Genomic DNA, 6,000 nt, shown 5'->3' on the forward strand with positions numbered 1-6,000 from the left:
GTTGGTGCTGAGGTGTGCTGGCTTAGGACCCCCACAGCTGCCCATACGCTATATGCTCCTCTCAAACCCTATAGACCCTCATTGCCTTCCATGCAAAACTATGCCTCCCACTCAGTCCCGTAAGCCTTTGTAGCCCCCAGGCCAATTTAATACCAACTCATGTGCCATGGGCCTTCATTCACTTCATATCCAGTTCCCCAATGATAAACTGAAGAAGCAGTCCAGCAGCACTAACCCCATAACCTTAACCCTCAGACTTATGTCAACAAATTGTGAAATAGCAAGCATCTAGTTTTTATTTCAATTGAAGGCTGGATTGTTCTAAAACAAAATGAAAGAACATGAAGTTTTAAGTGTCTTGGCAGGTCAGCAGCTCAACAGAGATTATCAACTTTTATACACATTTATGTCTACTATTGCAAATGTTTTTTTCTGTAACCACAGGTATGAGTGATACTCAGGTCTCTGGATGAGGAACTTAGGTGACTCATCCAGCTCCTTGAGAGGATGTCCCACATTCAGCTACTTTTGGAATACTGCATGCAATTCTGATCTCCTTCCTATTGGAAGGGTGTTGTGAAACTTGAAGGGGTTCAGAAAAGATTTACAAGGATTTTGCTAGGGTTGGAGGATTTGAGCTATAGGGAGAGGCTAAATAGGCTGGGATTGTTGTCCCTGGAGCATCGAAGGCTGAGGGGTGACCTCAAAGGTTTATAAAATCATGAGGGGCATGGATAGGATAAATGGAAAAAGTCTTTTCCCTGAGGTGGGGGAGTCCAGACTAGAGAGCATAGGTTTAGGGTGAGAGGGGAAAGATGTAAAAGGGACCCAAGGGCAACTTTTTCACGCAGAGGGTAGTGCGTGTATGGAATGAGCTGTCAGAGGAAGTGGAGGCTGGTACAACTACAACATTTAAAAGATATCTGGGTGGGCATATGAATAGGAAGGGTTTAGAGGGATGTGGGCCAATTGCTGGCAAATGGGTCTAGATTAGGTTGGGATATCTGGTCGACATGGATGAGTTGGACTGAAGGGTCTGTTTCCGTGCTATACATTTCTATGACTCTATGTAAAAAGGCTGTAGCCTTCCTTCCTCTTGGTGCTTAACAGCATATTTTTGGCTACTAGAAATGGAGATGCACTGGGAACAGAACCCAGGCATCTCATCCCTCTCTTACCTAGCCACTGAGTGGCCTATTGGATCTGGCTACAATCACCAACATCTTGAAGGTGCGTCCACATTTTCAGATGCCTAAGACAGAAGAATTCATGGCCTGGCTGGATTCCTGCATTGTCCACATTTGGCTGTTCAAAGCCTCTGGTTTCGTAGTACTCGTTGTCTTAATTCATTCTTTCACGGGATATTGGCATTGCTGGTTATGCCAGCATTTATTGCCTGTTGAGAAAGTAATTGTGAGCTGCCTTCTTGAACATACAAACAAGGAGCAGGATCAGGCCATTCAGTAACATCTGATGGTAATTTCAAATCCACATTCCCACCTACTCCTTGATAACCTTGCAACTCCTTGCTTAAGAGTCTGTCTACCTCTGCCTTAAAAGTACTTAGGGATTCTGCTTTTGTTGGAATCACATGTTAGGCAGACCAGGTAAGGACAGCAAAATTCCTTCTCTAAAGGATAGTGAATGAGACAGCTTTTACAACAAACTGACAATAGTTTTATGGAAACCATTATTGTTACCAGCTTTTAATTTCAAAACTATTTTACTAATTTCATTAAAATTTCATCAGCTGCCATTGTGGGATTTGACCTGTGTCTCCAGGGCATTAGTTGAGTGTGTGTTGCTTGAAAACCACAGCAGGTCAGGTAGCATCCGAGGAGCAGGAAAAATGACGTTTTGGGCTGGAGCCCTTCATCAGGAATGTGGCTGGGAGCCTCAGAGGTGGATAGATTAATGGGAGGGGGTTTGGGGCTGGGGAGAAGGTAGCTGAGAGTACAATAGGTGTATGGATGTGGTCTCCTCTACACTGAGGAGTGGATGCCTTCTCGCAGCGCGCTTTAGAGAACATCTCCGGGATACCAACCAACTCCACCGCCTGTGGCTGAACATTTCAACTCCCCCTCCCACTCTGCCAAAGACATGCAGGGTCCTGGGCCTCCTCCATCACTACTCCCTTACCACCCAATGCCTGGAGGAAGAATGCCTTATCTTCTGCCTCAGAACCCTTCAACCCCAGAGCAGCAATGTGGACTTCACCAGTTTCCTTATTGTCCTTCCTCCCACCTTACCCAAGTTCCAACCTTCCAACTCAGTACTGCCCTCATGACCTGTCTCACCTGCCAATCTTCCTTCCCTGACCTATTATCTTTACCCCCACCTCCATCCACCTATTGCACACTCAGTTACCTTCTCCCCAGCCCCAAACCCCCTCCCATTGATCTCTCCACCCCCGAGGCTCCCAGCCTCATTCCTGATGAAGGGCTCTGGCCCAAAACATCGATTTTCCTGCTCCTCAGATGCTGCCTGATCTGCTGTGCTTTTTGAGTAACACACAACTCTGATCTCCAGTATCTTGCAGACTTACACTACCATCTGGCATTGCATTTCCATTAGGTTTTGTGTCAATACCAGAAATCTCATCAACTGAAGCACTGCATGAGCCAACCATAACAGTTCTCTCAATGTCAGGGTTTTTAGTTACACATGCACATCTGTAGGGTGGCACCAGCTTGTGACCCTAAATTTCATCAGGACTGCTTAGTTACCAATGCAGATGTACTCACAATAGTACAGGATATAGCAGAACTTTATGGCGCTGAATCTTGTAAGGAATCATCATAGGGCAGCATGGTGGCTTCGTGGTTAGCACTGCTGCCTCAGTGCCAGGGACTCTGATTCAATTCCCACCTCGGGTGACTGTGTGTGGAGTTTGCACATTCTCCCTGCGTCTACGCAGTTTTCCTCCGGTTTCTACCCACAATTCAAAGATGAGCAGGGCAGGTGAATTGGCTCTCAGGGCAAACTGAACCTCTGACACTGCCGTTTATTTTTTTCTCTTGGTCCTTTGTAAACCCCCCCACCACAGCCAAATAGCAGTGCTTATTTCTCCCCAGCACCCATGTTGTGTGCGCACAGGTGTAGGACAGTGAAGAAACATCGAGTGCAGAAGACTTTATTCATATGCGCTCTTGTAATTGCTTAACAAAATAAACAAAACTATTAACATTTACAGCTATATACAACAGCAATTTTAAACAGGAGAGCAACAGCAAAGCCAGGCCCCAAACCCTACCATTCAACCAGTTTGCAGGGGAATGAGGACAAACCCCAAATCCCAGTTTCAACTATGAAAATACCTCAATGTCATTTGTACATGAGACAATCCTGTTACATAGGAAAGTGCAGACAATTAGACCCAGCAAGTCCCCATCCCTCCCACCTTCTGGCCACTAAGGCAGCCCACTCCGAAGCACCTTCTGGCACTCAGTCCACCCCATACGCTTCCAGTTCTGTCCAGTCTGGCACACCTTTCAACCACCTCTAGGACAGCCCCTGTACGCACCCAGGGTGACAGCAGTCAGGACAGCCTACCCACCTTTTGGCTTCACTAACCACCCTCAGCACCCTTTAACCACCTGTAGGGCAGACTGCCCTCGTAGCCACCCAGGGTGACAGTGCTGAGGATGGCTACCTGCCTTCTGGCTGTCTGCCCCTACGTACCATTGGGCTCGCACCCACCCCTCTGTACAATTGGGCTATCCTGACACCTTCCAGCCACCTCTCGGACAGCCCGCCCCCATCCCTGGGACGACAGCCCTCAAGCCTTCCGGATGTCAGCATGCCCCTACACACCTTCTGGTGCTCAGTTGCTTGGACACCTTCTGACCACCTCTAGGACAGCCCACCCCAAATCACCCCTTCTCAGGACAACAGCACTCAGAACAACCTACCCACCTTCTGGCTCTGAGCAACTGGCAGCAGGGTGGCCTACCAATCTTCAGGTTCACAGGGTGGCCTACCCACCCTCTGGCTCTCAGGGTGACAGCTTTCAGGATGACCCATGAGCCTCCCAGCTCAGTAAGGCCTGCCAGACCCAGGGACACAAGACAGTGTAGCTGATAGGCCCAACAAAACACAATATGGTATATTACAAAAAAAATGTCCTTTCTGGTACACAGTCCAACTATATAGAATCTTCAAAATATAGAGTCCATTCTCAGGAATGGAGTCCATTCCAGTTTACAAAGTGCATTGTCTGAAATGGAGTCCACTCCAAACTGCACAGTCCACCATTAAAAAAACAGGGTCCACAACCAAGGGCAGAGTCCACTCCTGAAGACAGCAAATGCACACCGGTGTTCAGTCTTTCGGGACAGCCTTCCAACCTTCAGGTTCATAGAATGGCCTACCCACCCTCCGGCTCTCAGGGTGACAGCTTTCAAGACGACCCATGAGCTTCCCAGCTCGCAACAAGGCCTGCCAGACCCAGGGACACGCAAGGCAGTGTGGGTGATAGACCCAGGAAACACCACAATACAGTTAGTTACCAAAAAAAAAGTATTTTCTGGTACACAGTCCAAATCTATACAGCCTTCAAGATATGGAATCCATTTCCAGGAGGAGTCCACTCGAGTATACAATGTGCAATGTCAGAAATAGAGTCCACAACCAAGGGCAGAGTCCACTCCCGGAGGCAGCAAATGCATACCCCACAAGTGTGGAGTCTCGATGGAGTCCTGGTCCAGCCTTGGAGAACTAGGCCGACTCACAGGAACTCAATACATTGTACAGGTGCAGTTAACTCACAGGGGTCTGGTCTACTCCCAAACTCCCGGATACAGCAACTGCTCACCTCCCAGCACATACACAGGTATTCAATCTTCAGAGGCCCAGTCCCAGCGCTAGGCCTCCCCATAGGAACATCTCCTCTGGTAAAATGTATGTCTTCCACAAAGGCTCAGTCCAACTACCAATAAAGTGAAGACACATACGAAAAGCAAAGAAAACTAGAGTCCAAGGGATAAGTCCTACCATAAAATTAACATTTCTCTTTTTGAGAAAAGGACAAAGAGTAACACACAGGCTGTAACCAGTGAAACAACAGTCCCCTAATGAGAACTGAGTTACACTGAAACACCTTATGTGCATCAGGAGTTTAACAATCAGTCTTCACGAAGAGGAATGCCAGTTAACAAACTGGCTAAATAATTCAGCCAGTTCAGGAATCAGGTTTTCCCCTCCAAAAGAAAGGAAGCAGAAACTCACAGTAACATACTGACTAACACCAGCCAGCATAGAGTCAGTCCCCTAAATTAAGGAGATGCTGGATCTCCTGTTTATAATATTTTAAACAAAATTACAAAACAGTTTATAAAAAAGACATTTACAGCTGTACACAAGAGCCAGCAATTTTACAAGGGAGAGGAGCAGCAAAGCTAGGCCCCAAACCCGACCGTTCAACCATTTTACAGTGAGATGAGGACAAACCTCAAATCCCAGTTCCACATATGACAAGACGGTGACAATGACATTTGTACATTAGACAATACTGTTACATACAAAAGTGCAGACAATACAGACCCAGCAAGCCCCCGTCCCTCCCACCTTCCGACCACTCTAAGGCAGCCCGCCCCTTCTGGCTCTCGGTCCACTCCATGCCCCTTCCAGTTCTCGGTCTGCCCTGACACCTTTTGACCACCTCTAGGACAGCCCGCCCCAATACCCGCCCGGGGTGACAGCAGTCAGGACAGCCTACCCACCTTCCGGCTTCACTAACCACCCTCAGCACCTTTCAACCATCTCTGGGGCAGCCCGCCCCAGCACCTGCCCGGGGTGACAGTGCTGAGGACGGCTATCCGCCTTCTGGCTCTCGGTCTGCCCCTCGGTCTGCCCCTACGTACCATTGGGCTCTCACCCACCCCATTGCACCTCCGACCAGTGGGCTATCCTGGCACACCTTTCGGCCACCTCTAGGACAGCCCGCCCCCTTCCCTGGGACGACAGCGTGTAGGGTAGCCCACAAGCCTTCCGGATCTCAGC

Source organism: Chiloscyllium plagiosum, chromosome 12, assembly GCF_004010195.1.
Source record: "Chiloscyllium plagiosum isolate BGI_BamShark_2017 chromosome 12, ASM401019v2, whole genome shotgun sequence".
Taxonomy (NCBI): domain Eukaryota; kingdom Metazoa; phylum Chordata; class Chondrichthyes; order Orectolobiformes; family Hemiscylliidae; genus Chiloscyllium; species Chiloscyllium plagiosum.